We start from the raw sequence: 17207 nt of genomic DNA on the forward strand, positions 1-17207 counted from the left end.
AGAGAAGATCCACAATGCTGAAGCCCAGCTGTTTAGTGTTTGATTGTTGGCAGCTGTCTCTATGGTGCTGATGCCCCTAGAGTTCAGGCATGAATGTTTATTTGACATGCTCTTCATTAATGATACTCTGAGGCATGGCATGTGAGAGTTGAGAATATTTTGCTTATTAAACGGTCAGCAGTAAAAAAGATTTGAAAATCAAGTACGTAATATTCCACATATCACACTAACCATTAAACAACAAGAAAACATCACCGTTCCATATTGGTACCAATACAAGCTATGTAAGCCCATTTTCAAAAACAAAATAAACACACGGTATGTGTTATCATGTCTCGAATTTGTGGTAGAAATAATCTGTCCAGCAATGTGTGACGTGTTCCATGTATTTGTGCCATTCTCTCTCCAGGAGCCAGAGCTGTGCAGGCCCTCCCACATGGCCCAATCTCACTGGAACCATGTCCTGGCACACACATATTCCATTGGCACTCAAGGTGCAGTTGAACATACTTGACTTCGAGCATGTTTAACCCACAATGATGTGCCAGTTATATGCAGTACTCACCACATCATAATAGCATTAGAAATCTGCGAAAGCACTTCTTCAACGCTGTCATCAGGTGGCCCATATGGACCAACGTTGCACACTAGGTCCCACAGCATCTTCTTGCTTCAAACCGGATTGCCATCTGGACTCATACATCCCCTGAGCCCAGTGTTCCAGGAACCTGAGAAAAATATTGTTCTACTTTCCGGCTACAGAAAAGGAAGGAAACAGCAACAACAGCCTCCAGGCATTTGCAGCCACCAGCAGAAGCAAGCATCAAAAACAACCTGCAACTGTGAACAACTAACAAGGCTCACTAATCTCACGAATGAGATTGAAGTGAATGCAAATGAGGGTTAATGATATTCTTGCCATTTTTGGGTGAGATACAGAACTTGCCATTGGGAGTGGGCAAGGTGAATTGCAAACTGGTTCACAACCAGCGTGATTCTGGCCTTTTTCGCTATTTACCCAGCACGCACAGATCTGCTCTGTAAAGTAAAAGTGGGAAAATATGTCATTTGAAACATGGAAGTCTGGCAATACTTGACCTAAGAGTACATGAGAGAATGTAGGGGAAAAATCCCACGAAGGGTTAACAGCAGCTCCAAAAGAAGGTTTTGAAATGCAGATAGCCTTTATCAAACAGGCGTTAAGAAAACAGCTTGTAACAGCTCAAGCTGTAAAACTGATGCATGTCTTTCAGGTTAAAGCAGATTGAACTTTTAGTTACATGGTGAGAAACAATATTTTGCACCTTCTTTGTAGTTAATTATTTTAGTAAGCAGTTATTAAAGAAGTGCCAGGATCTTCAGTTGAATTGGTGACAAATGTTTAGGTGTGAAATCTTGCTGACACCAGTTGAATATGGGAAGCCGGAGACGACGTGTCCACGAGAGCACAAGTTAACCCCAAATCGGAGTCAGAGTTCTGACAAGCTAAGGGCACTCTTTGGTAATAAAGCAACTTTGGAAGTGACAGGAACCAGAACCCCTCTAGGATCAAAGCACTTTTGAACATTACAAAGGGAAAAATGTAATCAGATTTCGATGAACTAAAGTCATGCTCAACATGAACACATAGTCGCGTTAGAAGTAATTAAGATGAAAGGTACATTGAACAATCAAGAGCAAAACAAAGTTACTTTACGATAATGTTATATAAACTTAATAACTGCTAGAAGGGAAATATAAACCCAAAATAGGTAACAGCCAGCAGAGTCAGCTCTTATAGCTGCCCTCGATCATGGGAAGGATAGAATACAGAAACCGAGCAGAACAGCAAATCCATCAGGAGAAAACCAAAAGATAAAGAAGAGAGATTGTCAAGGTAGACCTGAAGGTCTTTTCAACCAACCAGGAGAATCCAGAAGCAAGATCTTTTTACTTTTCTGTAAGGGCAGTGATTTTATCTTTTAAAAGAAAAAAATAAATAAATAAAATAAATTAAAGTTTTAACCTGAAACAGTGGTTATTGCAAAGTCTACTTTACTTACTTAGCAACGTGGGACCCAGGCTACTAAGTGGTAAGTAGATGAAATCGTCTATGAAGATATGGGTTATACCGGAGGATAACTTGAAAATATAGATTGACCCGAGTAGCACTCACCTCAGTCTGCACAGGTGTCAGGGAGTGAGAATCCCTGTTCACCATTTAGAATGTCTTATTGACCCTTTTTGGTATAGGGGGAATTCTAAGAATAGTGGTGAGTTTTTTACTTCAGCTCCGAGTGCAACGCTGTGAGCATATCGTGCCCAATATCTCAAATTATCTACTCTCCAGGGAATCTCAAACAATCACCATTAGACCATATATATAGAAATATATATATATAAACAGCCATATGGTGGAACTGAATGATGGTCTCACTTTTACAACATCTTAATTGCACCTTTTGCAGACACAGAGTCTGCCTGTATGTCAAACCAGGATTTAAAAAAATATTACTGCAAGAGAAAAATATATATCTTAACCCAGACGTTTAATAACATGATTGCAACAGATATGTATAGTACAATCTGTATAAAAATGTTCAACAGTCATCACATCAGTCATGATCTTATTTAATGGTGGAGAAAACTCAAAACTCAATGGGCTGAATGGCGTACTTCTGTGCCTACATCTTATGTTCTTATGGTCACAGCTGTGTCACAGGCACATTATAAAATAGAGTTTGACACTGAGTTAGTCAAGGAGTCATAAAGGCAAACAACCAAACGTTTGTTAAAATAGGTTGTTTTTAATAAGCATACTGAAAAGGGGAAGAATTATGTCATGGAGGGAATTGAAAACAAAGATGAGAATTTTGAAATCAGTGTTGCTTGACCTGGATTCTTTTAACTAAACTTCAACCCATATGCCCGTTTCCAGTGACTGACATACAGAGCCGGCGGTTAGATTGGGGAAAGAACCACATGGCAACACGGAAATTGCCCTCGAAACACCCACACACCAAAAGGGCTGACCCTAACTACCAGCTCAGCAACCTACTCATCCAAGCAACCATAACACTGCACTAAAATGCTTTACATGACCATGAATAACAGACTTAATACTCATAGCAATTTTTCCATTTGTAAACACATTTCTTTTTTTATCAGCCACTGGTGTATAATAAGACCAAACTTGCCAGAAACAAAAGTGAAGGGGCGGAAAATGGTATATTTTCTTTTGAGACCAGGGAGAGTGCTGAGCAACAGATGTGAAAGGTCAAGGCCCAGATGTGGAGGACACCAATAAACAAGCAGCGAAAAACCTGATAGGTAGACATCACCAATCTTGTGTCGCCAATGCAGGTCAGGTCAGTGAGAAGGAAATAGGTGAACAGGACTTAGAGCGAGTTGAAACACGGGCAGCAGAATTTTTGATGACCTCAAGTTCATGAAGAGTAGAATATGGGAGACCAGCAAGAAGCTCATCGGAATAGCTAAACTTAGAGGTTAAAAAAGGCACGAATGAGGGTAATATTATGGAAATGCAAATAGGCAATTTAAGTGATGGCATGGATTTCTGATTGGAAATTCGCCTCCGGGTCAAATATTCCACCTTGGCTACTCAGGCGGTTGCCAGGGTGAACATAGAACATAGAACATAGAAAATACAGCACAGAACAGGCCCTTCGGCCCACGATGTTGTGCCGAACCTTTGTCCTAGATTAATCATAGATTATCATTGAATTTACAGTGCAGAAGGAGGCCATCCGGTCCCCTGAGTCTGCACCAGCTCCCTGAAAGAGCACCCTACCCAAACCCAACACCTCCACCCAACACCAAGGGCAATTTGGACATTAAGGGCAATTTATCATTGGCCAATTCACCTAACCCGCACATCTTTGGACTGTGGGAGGAAACCGGAGCACCCGGAGGAAACCCACGCAGACACGGGGAGGACGTGCAGACTCCGCACAGACAATGACCCAAGCCGGAATCGAACCTGGGACCATGGATCTGTGAAGCAATTGTGCTATCCACAATGCTACCGTGCTGCCCTTAAGAACAAATAAATCTACACTATATCATTTTCCCGTAATCCATGTACCTATCCAACAGCTGCTTGAAGGTCCCTAATGTTTCCGACTCAACTACTTCCACAGGCAGTGCATTCCATGCCCCCACTACTCTCTGGGTAAAGAACCTACCTCTGATATCCCTCCTATATCTTCCACCTTTCACCTTAAATTTATGTCCCCTTGTAATGGTGTGTTCCACCTGGGGAAAAAGTCTCTGACTGTCTACTCTATCTATTCCCCGATCATCTTATAAACCTCTATCAAGTCGCCCCTCATCCTTCTCCGCTCTAATGAGAAAAGGCCTAGCACCCTCAACCTTTCCTCGTAAGACCTACTCTCCATTCCAGGCAACATCCTGGTAAATCTTCTTTGCACCTTTTCCAGAGCTTCCACATCCTTCCTAAAATGAGGCGACCAGAACTGTACACAGTACTCCAAATGTGGCCTTACCAAAGTTTTGTACAGCTGCATCATCACCTCACGGCTCTTAAATTCAATCCCTCTGTTAATGAACGCGAGCACACCATAGGCCTTCTTCACAGCTCTATCCACTTGAGTGGCAACTTTCAAAGATGTATGAACATAGACCCCAAGGTCTCTCTGCTCCTCCACAATGCCAAGAACTCTACCGTTAACCCTGTATTCCGCATTCATATTTGTCCTTCCAAAATGGACAACCTCACACTTTTCAGGGTTAAACTCCATCTGCCACTTCTCAGCCCAGCTCTGCATCCTATCTATGTCTCTTTGCAGCCGACAACAGCCCTCCTTACTATCCACAACTCCACCAATCTTCGTATCGTCTGCAAATTTACTGACCCACCCTTCAACTCCCTCATCCAAGTCATTAATGAAAATCACAAATAGCAGAGGACCCAGAACTGATCCCTGCGGTACACCACTGGTAACTGGGATCCAGGGTGAATATTTGCCATCCACCACCACTCTCTGACTTCTATCGGTTAGCCAGTTCGTTATCCAACTGGCCAAATTTCCCACTATCCCATGCCTGAAGAATAGAGTCAGTAGCTAGGGAATGGTGTTCAGAGTGGGAAACTGAAGACAATGGCTTCCGTGTTTCAAATTTTAATCAGCGAAGATTTCGGCTCATCCAGCACTGGATGTCAGATAAACAGTATGACAATTTAGCAACAGTGAGTTGAGAGGCATGGCGGTGAAATAGAGCTGGATGTTGTCAATATACATGTGATGAATAACAGTGCTTTTAGATGATGTTGCCAAGTGGCAGCACGAAGATGAGACATAGGAAGGGCAAAGGATAGATCCTTGGAGGATTCCAGAGGTAACGGTATTGGAGTGGGAAGAGAAGCTATTGCAAGTGATACTCTTAAAGACAGATAAGAACAGAACGAGGTGAGAGCAGTCCCACCCAGGTGGACGACAGCGGAGAGGCGATGGAGGAGGATAGTGTGATCAACCAACCGCATCAAAATTTTCAGTCAGGCCGAGGATAACAGAGAGAAAGTTTACCTTTGACACTATCACATAAGATGTCATAGAATCAAAGAATTTACAGTACGGAAGGAGGCCATTCGGCCCATCAAGTCTGCACCGGCCCTTGGAAAGAGCACCCTACCCAAGCCCACACCTCCACTGTATCCCCATAACCCAGTAACCCCACCCAACACTAAGGGCAATTTAGCATGGCCAATCCACCTATCCTGCACATCTTTGGACTGTGGGATTAAACCGTAGCACCCGGAGGAAACCCACGCCGACACGGGGAGAATTCCGCACAGGCAGTGACCCAAGCCGGGAATCGAATTTGGGACCCTGGAGCTGTGAAGCAATTGTGCTAACCACTATGCTACCGTGCTGCCATTTTGTGTCTCTGATTTACTTTTCAGCACTGTGGCAAGGATATTGGAATTATCCAACATTGAGTTCGAGAAAAGATGGAAATGGATTTGGCAGGAGATAACACAATCAAGGACTTTGAAGAGGACAAGGAGGTTGGACATGGGGGAATGCTTTGCAGGGACACTGGGCGTCAAGGGTTGTTGTTTCTTTTAGATGATGACGGCAGATTTAAAAGAGTGGGATGGTGACTGAAGATAGAGAGAACTGTTGCAAATTGGCTGACGTGAAAGCCCGGAGGGGAGGTTGGGTGATCAACATTTTCAAGGGAATAGGATTGAGGGAACCAAAACTGGGTCTCATAGACAAAAGCTGAGCACAAGGAAGGAATGAGGGAAATGGGAGAAAAGCTAGAGAAAGATGTGAGCTCGGTACTTGGCAGAGGGAAACTTTATGAGGAAGTATCTCCTGGTGGGCTGGTGGAAGGGAAAGGAGCAGCTAAACGGATGGGCCCGGCCTTCGTGACAAAGGTGTCAATGAAGTCCCCCATGTTGTTGGGAGTGAGGATGGAGGAGATAGGGATAGGGATTTAAGAACTTGGTTTTCAGTAAAGAAGCCAGGGTTACCTTTGCATCTCAGGATGATAGTGAAGAGTTTAACAGACCAGAAACCAATGTGCTTTATGTGATCCAGTCAGATTTAGCAGTGATTTATTTTTCATTCTTTTCTGGGAGCATGGGTGTCGCTGTCAAGGCCAGCATTTATGGCCCATCCGTGATGCCCTTGAACTAAATGACTTACTAGGTCATTTCCAAAGGTAGTTAAGAGTCAACCACATTGCTGTGATTCTGAAGTCATATGTGTACAAGACAACATGAGGATGGCAGATTTCTTTCCCTAAAGGGAAAAGAATCAGATTTTTTTTATTTACAACCATTGATGATAGATTTGCTGAAAAAAAACTATGGCGACATCTCTACCAATCAGAGTCCACTTACCAACCAATCAGTACTCTCCTCACATACAGTATAAATAAATATGTTGATTTCTCTTATATTGTATTCTTGTGAATACCCTGAATATCAAGGTGAAAAATTCAAATTGCAAAAAATATTACGATTTGCTATTGATAATTTCGTGGTCACCATTACTTTAAAAAAAAAACATTTTTATTGGTATTTTCAATGTATACACAGTAATACTTTATGTTTAATATTTACAGCTCATGTGGTCTTTATATACATATTGTCAGTCTTGGTGTGTCCTCCTCCCCCCCCCTTTCTCTTCTACCTGCCCCTCCCCCCTGGCCCCTCTTCAGTATCCACCTTTTTTGTTCAGGGTGTCCTGTCCCGTGGCTCCTATTCTCCACTTTCCCTCCATCCCTTTATGTTTTCTGTTGCCTGCCTTGTGAGTTTGAGGGGGGGGAGCCTTCTCCTTGTGCTTCTCCCTGTAGTTCCGTTGTCTTTTCCTCCACTCCTCCCCCCAGAGTTGTGTGTTCCTGTCAGTCTTCTCCCTTCTCTCACTCATTCGCTTCATCGCTGTCGGCTTTGAACAAGCCTGGCAACAGGCCGATGAATTGTCCCCATCCTTTGAGGAAGCCTTCTTCCGACCCTCGGATGGTGTATTTGATCCTCTCCAAATGGAGAAATTCCGCCAGGTCTTCCAGCCAGTCTGCAGCTGTGGGTGTTGCTGCTGATCGGCAGCCGAGCAGGACAGCCGAGCGTGTGGTTAGGGAAGCGAAAGATATGGCGTCGGCCCTCTTCCCCATGTGTAACTATGGCTGTTCGGATACCCCGAAGAATGCCACTCTCAGGCGCGGCTCCACCCTCAAGCCCGCAACCTAGGACATTCCTTCGCCCAAAACATGTGGGTATGGTTGGCCGGGCCTCTCTGGCTGAGACTAGCTTTCACTTCCAGATTTTGTAAGTATTTAGTTTCACCAGTTACATATGTCCACAGAGCAATTAACTTGAACCACTAGATAGTCCAGTGATGTCACCATCCACCCATGGAGGACTAGTCTCACCTGGAGGTTAATAATGCACCAATTTAACATTTGGGAGCAAGCTCTTCAGGGATGACATGCCCCCAATTCATGTTGTAAATTAAATATTGTACATCATAACATGTATTTCTGTTATGTAGCAAGAAGCTGGGTTTGTTCTCCTTGGAGCAAACTAGTTTAAGAGGGGATTTAATGTAGTGTTTAGTGTTCTGAGGGGTTTGACGGACGAGACTTGCCAAGACTTGCAACGGCCATGAGTGCCTATGCCCCAATCCTTGATGCCAATGATGAGTCCAAAGAAGGCCTCTACTCCACCCTGGACACCATACTCTCTAATATTCCTAACGAAGACCATACTCCTTGGGGACACCAACACAGGGTTGGAAAGGGCTCATAACTCTGGAAAGGAACCATCGGAAAGGAAGAAGTTGAGAATTGCAACTCCAATGGGGTTCTCCTGCTCACCAAATACGCGGAACACCAGCTTCTCATCACGAACACACTGTTCTGCCAAAAAGACAAGTTCAAGACTTCCTGGAGAAATCCACGATCAAAGCAGTGGCACATGATCAACTTCATCATCACCGATCCTGAGACCAAAAGGGGGCCCTCATCAACAAAGAGATAACCAGTGCAGATGACTGCTGGACAGACCACCAGCTCATCCACTCCTTTATGTCCATCAAACTCGACCAGAAGCAGCGGAAGATGAAAAAGCAGCTCAGAAAAATTATCAATATTGAACAGCTTCAAGAGCCAAGCATGCTATGTTTTCTCCAAAGTGTTCATTCTAATAGAGTGGAGGAAAGCTGAAAGAGGTGAAGGCAGCCATCATTTCAATCTGTGAAGAAACTATCAGCTACAAGACCAGGAAACACCAAGACTGGTTCGACAAGAATGACCACACCATCCAAGACCTCATCAACAAGAACAGGAAAGCTCTCTGTGCCTAGCAAAATTACATAACCAGCAAGGCAAAGAGGAGAACTCATCAATCAGCAAAGGAGGAGGTACAAATAAGAACTAGGGAGATCAAGAACATATGGTGGACTAAGAAAGCTAAGAAGCTGAAACTCCTCACCAACAAACTTGACACCCTGAACTTCTTCAATGCCACCAAGGCAATATTTGGACCCAACACCCTAGATCTCAAACCGGTGCAGAGTAAGGACAGACCCTCTTGAGACACAGAGAAAACATCAGCCTTCAATGGAGAGAACATTCCAAGAACTCCTGAACCATGATACAGTCATAGATGAGGACGTGTTTGAGAAGATCCCCCAACTAACCTCAAAGATAATCTTGGACTCCCACCCAGCAAGGACGAAGTTGAAGCTGCCATTAAATACAAGAATGGAAAAGCTGCAGGAGTGAATGGGATTCCAGTGGAGATTTTCAAACTTGAAGAAGTGATCACCCATCATCTCCATCAGCTGTTGCTGAAAATCTGTGAGAGAGAAGAAATTCCTTCCGACCTCAGGGATGCCGCCATTGCCAAAATCTTCGAGAAAGGAGACAAAGCAGACATCTCCCTACTCTCTATCACCAGGAATACCATTACCCGAATCCTGACTAGCTGCCTTCTCCTAGTCTCTGAAGAAATCCTTCCTGAAAGCCATTGTGGCTTTCAATCAAACCGTGGAACAGCGGACATGATTTTCACTGCTCAACAACTTCAAGTGAAATGCCAGGAGCAACATCAACCACTCTACATGGCCTTCATCGATCAGACCAAGGCTTTTGACTCAATCAGGAAGTGCTATGGAAGACCCTGTCAAAGGACGGCTGTCCAGAGAAATTCATCAACATTCCCCAATTCCTCCACGCCAAGATGTCGACGACAGTCCTCGATGACAGAAATAAGACAGAAACATTTGAAGTCAAGACTGGAGTCAAGCAGGGAATTGTCAACCCTCCCCACACCCTGTTCTCCACCATCACCACCATCCTTCACCTTGTCAAGAACAAACTTCCCAGTTGGGCACTGTCTACTGGATGGACAGAAAACTCTGCAACATCAACCGGTTGAAATCCAAGAAGAAAACGTCAAGGACATCGCTCATGGAACCTCAGTATGCGGATGACAATACTATCTCCACTCTATCAGAAGAGAATCTCCAAATCATACTTGATACCTTCGCGGAAGCATACCGAATAATTTGTCACCGCCTCAATCTCACGTAGACTCTAGTCTTTCACCAACCCACCCCAGGATAAGATCTGACCTCCATCAAAATCAACAGAGAAACCCAACCAAACGTGGATCATTTCCCCTACCTGGGGTGCCATCCCTCATCTAAGACTGATATCGATGCGGAGGTCCAACATTGTATCCAATACGTGAGTGTGTCCTTTGGCCGTCTAAGGACGAGAGTCTTTGTTGACCGTGATATTCATACTGACACCAAGATCTTTGTGCAAAGACAGTCATCCTCCTAATTCTTCTATACGGCTCAGAAACTTGGACTACCATACAGACCCCACCTCAAGGCCCTGGAGAGGTGCAATCATTGCTGTCTGAGATGGATCCTCGGTATCTGCTGGGAAACAGGCGAACCAACATCAGCATCCTTGAGGAAGCAAAGAAGACCAGCATTGAGGCCATGATCATCCAAAATCATATCTGCTGGGCCAGCCATTTGCTTAGGATGGCAGAGTCCCAACTGCCAAAGCAAATCTTCTTCATGCATGTCAAAGAAGGTTCGGGGTTGTTTAGCACAGGGCTAAATTGCTGGCTTTGAAAGCAGACCAAGGCAGGCCAGCAGCACGGTTCAATTCCCATACCAGCCTCCCCGAACAGGTGCCGGAATGTGGCGACTAGGGGCTTTTCACAGTAACTTTGTTTGAAGCCTACTTGTGACAATAAGCGATTTTCATTTCATTTCAAACAAGAGGAAAAAGGAAGCACCTAACAGATACCCTGAAGCCTTACATCAGGAAATGGAACATAGATGTCAACATCTGGGTGACCTTTGCTCAGAAGACACCTACTTGGAGGAGCAACCTGATTGAAGGGATATAATTCTTCGAGGATACCTGACTCAAGTGGAGGCCTGGGAAAAGAGTCCAAGGAACAATGGAAACACCTGACAAGTGTGTGGTCGAATATGCGGCTCTAGAATCTGACTCACCAGCCATGCAAGGACCCACGGAACCCATGGTCAGTCACGCAGAGATTTTCAGGAGGACAATCATACTCGTTAGCGAGTGATTACCGTGGAAGAAGTTAAAATTCAGGAGCAGGATCTTCAGGAATGACACGCCCAAATTCATATTATTAATGAAATATTGTAAATCATAACACGTAGGGCGGTATTCTCCCCCCCCCCCCCCACGCCGGGTGAGAGAATCGCCGGGGTGTCGCGCGAATCATGCCACGCCGCCCCGACACCCGCACGCGATTTTCCCACCCCCCCCCCGAAACCAGCGCCGCGAGAATCGAGCCGGGCCGCTTGGAGAATCGGCGCAAACGGCGAGCGGCGATTCTCTGGCCCGGATGGGCTGAACGGCCGGCAAAAAAAATGGCAGTCCCGCCGGAGCCGTTCACCCCCGGTTGCTGCCAGCGGGAACGGTGAAGGTGGGCGGCCTGTGGGGGGGGGCTCCTTCACCGGGGGGGGGAGGCCTCCGATGGGGTCTGGCCCGCGATCAGGGCCCACCAATCGGCGGGCCGGCCTCTCCCCACCCGGGCCTACTTCCTTGCGCGCTGGCCCTTGAACACCGACCCCATGTTGGGTCGGGGCCGGCGCGCGTAATAAGTTCCCCGCGCATGCGCAGGATGGCGCGGCCCAACTGCGCATGCGCAGGATTGAGCTGCCCCAACTGCGCATGCACGGGTTGCTGCGGCGCCCATTTGGCGCCGCGATAAGGGGAAGTAGATTTAGGACTGAGTTTAGGAGGAACTTCTTCACCCAAAGGGTTGTGAATCTATGGAATTCCTTGCCCAGTGAAGCAGTAGAGGCTTCTTCATTAAGCGTATTTAAGATAAAGATAGATAGTTTTTTGAAGAATAAAGGGATTAAGGGTTATGGTGTTCAGGCCGGAAAGTGGAGCTGAGTCCACAAAAGATCAGCCGTGATCTCATTGAATGGTGGAGCAGGCTCGAGGGACCAGGTTGTGGTGTTGGGTGTTCTAACACACAGAAGAGCCAACACAGTTGCATATGGTACAACACTTGTTTATTTAAACTTGCTATTTACAACTTGGTCTTTGCACTCTGCACGTGGGGGGCTCCCTGCTTGTGGTGTTTCAACAGCTCTTTCATGCTTCCTTCTCCCCAGACCTACTGACCTCCAGGTGTCGTGCTCGTGCTTTTTATGTGGTTGGTGTTCTTGTCTGTGATTGGTTGTGGTGTTGTGTACTCTGATTTGCCTGTTAGTGTGTCCATCATGATGTGTGTGTTTGAATATCATGACATCCCCCCTTTTTACAAAGATATGTGCCTACGTGGTAATAAATATGATCGTGACGTGAGTGCATCTAAGAGTGTGTGTGTGTCGTGTGCAGCATGTGTCTATGACGGAACTATGTACATGGGGCGATGTCGAGTGCGTCACATGAATCCAGTTGTACCATAACATAACAGAAATGCGAACGAGAGAAGAAGAAAAAAAATTTTGAACAGTTGTCCAGTCAGACGACATCTGGAACGATAAACAACAACAGGTTATCATGTAAAATTGTCCAACTTATTAAACATATGAACTGTATTATAAGTCCATTCTAATGGGTTTGCGACGAATTCGGGTTGACCGCCTTAAGGGTGGATCAAGAACCACCGGCTGCTGTGCAGGCATGGCCATGGGTGGCGATGGAAAGGGCGTGATGTGCGGCAGCTCCACAAAGTCATCCTCGGAAGCCTGTTGAGGATCTGGCGTGTTGTGTGGCTGTGAACGTGGAAGTCGGCGAAGGGCGCGCCGATTGCGGCGACGCACGGAACCATCCGGCATGCGAACCAGGAACGAGCGGGGAGCCACTTGTCGGAGGACTTCGGCCGGTGCTGACCAGCCACCATACGGTTGATGGACGCGTACTTTGTCTCCGGAGGACAGGGGGGGCAGGTCCGTCGCTCGTGTGTCGTACCGACCTTTCTGGCGATCACGCTGCAGTTGCATGTCCCGAAGAACCGCCTCATGGTCTGTTGTCGGTGCCAGGACGGAAGGTACCGTCGTCCTGAGGGAGCGACCCATTAGTAGCTGCGCTGGCGAGAGGCCCGTGGATAACGGGGCCGATCGATAGGCCAGCAAGGCAAGGTTAAAGTCCGATCCGGCATCAGCCGCCTTGCACAGGAGCCGCTTTGCGATGTGGACACCCTTTTCAGCCTTCCCGTTCGATTGTGGATGCAGAGGGCTGGATGTCACATGAGTGAAACCATATGCTGCGGCAAAGGACGACCATTCACGGCTGGCAAAACAAGGTCCATTGTCTGACATGACAGTCCTTGGAATGCCATGGCGAGCAAACGTTTCCTTGCAGGCCCCAATGACTGCGGACGACGTCAGATCATGGAGAGGCATGACTTCCGGGTAGTTTGAGAAGTAGTCTATAATAACAATGTAATCTCTGCCGAGCGCGTGAAATAGGTCAACACCCACCTTCGCCCAGGGGGACGTCACCATCTCGTGTGGTAGAAGTGTTTCCGGAGGTTGCGCCGGCTGAAACCTCTGACAGGTTGTGCAGTTGAGCACCATGTTGGCTATGTCTTCATTAATACCCGGCCAATATACCGCCGCCCGGGCCCTTCGTCTGCATTTTTCGACACCCAAGTGGCCTTCGTGTAGTTGACGAAGAATCATCTGGCGCACACTGTGTGGAATGACGATCCTATGCGATTTCATAAGGACCCCGTCTATATTGGTGAGATCATCTCGCACATTGTAAAACTGGGGGCACTGCCCTTTTAGCCACCCTTCCGTCATGTGGCGCATCACTCGCTGCAGCAGAGGGTCAGTCGCCGTCTCTGCGCGTATGTGGGCCAGACAAGGATCATCAGCTGGCATATTTGCTGCTGTCAGAGTCACGTGTGCCTCAATTTGACGCACGAACCCCTCCGCATCTGGTGGTGTGCTCACTGCTCGGGAAAGAGTGTCCGCCACTATGAGTTCCTTCCCCGGAGTGTAGATCAGTTCAAAATCGTACCTCCTGAGTTTGAGTAAGATGCGCTGGAGGCGAGGAGTCATGTCGTTCAGGTCTTTGTTAATGATGTTGACCAGGGGGCGGTGGTCAGTTTCGACCGTGAATCGTGGCAGGCCATACACATAGTCGTGGAACTTGTCCAGTCCAGTTAACAAGCCCAGGCATTCTTTTTCGATTTGCGCGTAGCGCTGTTCGGTAGGGGTCATGGCTCGTGAGGCATACGCAACCGGGGCCCATGATGACGTGCTGTCTTTTTGCAGGAGTACCGCTCCAATACCAGATTGGCTGGCGTCTGTTGAGATCTTTGTAGGGCGAGTCGCGTCAAAGAAGGCCAGCACTGGTGCCGTGACCAGTTTGTGCTTGAGCTCCTCCCATTCCTGCTGATGCGACTGGTGCCAGTTGAATTCCGTCGATTTTTTTACGAGATGGCGCATGTTTGTTGTATGAGAAGCCAGGTTGGGAATGAACTTCCCAAGGAAGTTGACCATGCCCAGGAATCTTAAGACAGCCTTCTTGTCAGCCGGTCGTGGCATGGCTGTGATGGCGCTAACCTTGTCTGCATCGGGACGGACCCCGGACCTTGAGATGTGGTCCCCGAGGAATTTCAGCTCCGTCTGGCCGAAAGCACACTTCGCACGGTTGAGACGCAGGCCATTTTGCCGTATGCGGGTGAAGACACGTCGAAGACGATGCATGTGTTCCTGCGGAGTGGTGGACCAAATGATGATATCGTCCACATATACACGTACCCCTTCGATGCCTTCCATCATCTGCTCCATAATGCGGTGGAATACTTCAGATGCCGAAATGATGCCGAATGGCATCCGGTTGTAGCAGAATCTGCCAAAAGGGGTGTTGAATGTGCATAGTCTTCGGCTGGCCGGGTCCAGTTGGATCTGCCAGAATCCTTTGGACGCATCCAATTTAGTGAATATGTTGGCTCGCGCCATCTCGCTGGTGAGGTCTTCTCGTTTTGGGATGGGATAGTGTTCCCGCATGATGTTGTTGTTCAGATCTTTTGGATCTATACATATACGGAGCTCGCCAGAGGGCTTCTTTACACAGACCATGGAGCTGACCCATGGCGTGGGCTCCGTGACCTTGGATAGGACCCCTTGGTCCTGAAGAATCTGCAGTTGTGCCTTGAGGCGGTCTTTGAGAGGCGCAGGAACCCTGCGAGGTGCGTGAACGACAGGGATGGCGTCCGGTCTGAGTCGAATCTTGTACGTGTGTGGCAATGTCCCCATGCCTTCAAAAACCTCCTGGTTGTGAGCGAGGAGGGAATGGAGATTCGCGTGGAACTCAGCATCCGGGAAGTCGGATATCTCATCTGGAGAGAGAGACATGATGCGCTGTACCAGGTGAAGGACCTTACACGCTTGTGCGCCCAGTAACGAGTCCTTTGATGAGCCCACAACTTCGAAGGGGAGTGTGGCCGTGTACCTCTTGTGAGTCACCTGTAGCTGGCAAGATCCTACGGACGGGATAACGTTCCCGTTATAGTCAACCATCTTAAGCCGGGATGGTGTGATGAGTGGTTTGACCTTCATGGCCTGGACTGCAGAGTAAGCAATCAGGTTGGCGGATGCGCCGGTGTCCAGACGGAAGGCGACGCGCGATCGGTTGACCGTCAGGGTGGCACACCACTCATCGTCTGGATTGATGGCATTGACCTTATTGACATCAATGACGGCAACTCTGAAGTCATCCTGGTCATCTGCATCACTTAACTGGAAGTCTTGATGCGTGGGCTGGACGGTCCTGACTCGTGTGCGAGGTTGTCGAGGATGCGCCGGATCCATGGGTTGAGCCGCACGACAGCGGGCTGCGTAGTGGCCTATCATGGCACATCTGTTGCACTGTTGGTATTTTGCAGGACATTGCCCTTTTAAGTGTAGACCTCCACACTTGCTGCACGTCATGACGTCACGGCGTTCGTTGCGCCACTGCGCATGCGCAGTGCGATCTTGCGGTGGGCGCGCCTGCGCAGTGCGTCCCTCGTTGTGGCCGTTATTCTTGGCGCGCACCTGCGCGGGAGACCGCGAAAAGCGCGGGAAGCGGCCGCTGTCGTCCGGGCCGTGGGGCGGGAAGAAATCGACGGCCTGGATGCGTTCAACGTCGTGGGCGGCCTGGCTTGCCGATTCGACGGCTGGGGACCCCCTCCGTGCCAACTCGGACGCCTGAAATCGGGCAAAACGGCAGGTCGCATTTTCATGGAGGACACAGGCTTCCACAGCAGACGCTAAGGTGAGGCTCTTTATTTTAAGAAGCTGCTGGCGTAGGCCACTGGAGGCAACGCCAAAAACAATCTGGTCCCTGATCATGGACTCTGTGGTGGTGCCGTAACCGCAGGACTGCGCTAGAATCCGGAGGTGCGTCAAAAAGGGTTGAAAAAGCTCCTCCTTACCTTGCAGGCGTTGCTGAAAGATGTATCTTTCGAAAGTTTCGTTTACTTCAGTTTGAAAGTGCTGGTCCATTTTGAGGATGACCGTGTCATATTTGGCCTGGTTTTCGCCTTCCTCGAACACCAGTGAATTAAAGACATCATTTGGGTGGGGGCCTGCGTAGAAGAGGAGCATTGCAATCTTCGAATCATCCGAGACATTCTGTTTTTCGGTGGCACGGATGTACAGGTCAAATCGCTGCCTGTAGAGCTTCCAGTTGGTGCCTAGGTTCCCCGTGACTTGCATCGGCTGCGGTTTGCCGGTGTGGTCCATGTCCAGAATGGCAGGTTGGTAGGCAGGTATCGATCCACTCCTGTACCATGTGGTGTTGGGTGTTCTAACACACAGAAGAGCCAACACAGTTGCATATGGTACAACACTTGTTTATTTAAACTTGCTATTTACAACTTGGTCTTTGCACTCTGCACGTGGGGGGCTCCCTGCTTGTGGTGTTTCAACAGCTCTTTCATGCTTCCTTCTCCCCAGACCTACTGACCTCCAGGTGTCGTGCTCGTGCTTTTTATGTGGTTGGTGTTCTTGTCTGTGATTGGTTGTGGTGTTGTGTACTCTGATTTGCCTGTTAGTGTGTCCATCATGATGTGTGTGTTTGAATATCATGACACAGGTGGCCTACTCCTGCTTCTAGTTCTTATGTAAGGAGGCTGGAGCAGTGTGAACCGCTCCAGCACCGTGCTGGGCTCCTGTGGGGGCCAGAATAGGTCGTGCCCGGGCACTGTTCGCGCCGTTGTGAAA

Source organism: Scyliorhinus torazame, chromosome 5 (genome assembly GCF_047496885.1).
Source record: "Scyliorhinus torazame isolate Kashiwa2021f chromosome 5, sScyTor2.1, whole genome shotgun sequence".
Taxonomy (NCBI): Eukaryota; Metazoa; Chordata; class Chondrichthyes; order Carcharhiniformes; family Scyliorhinidae; genus Scyliorhinus; species Scyliorhinus torazame.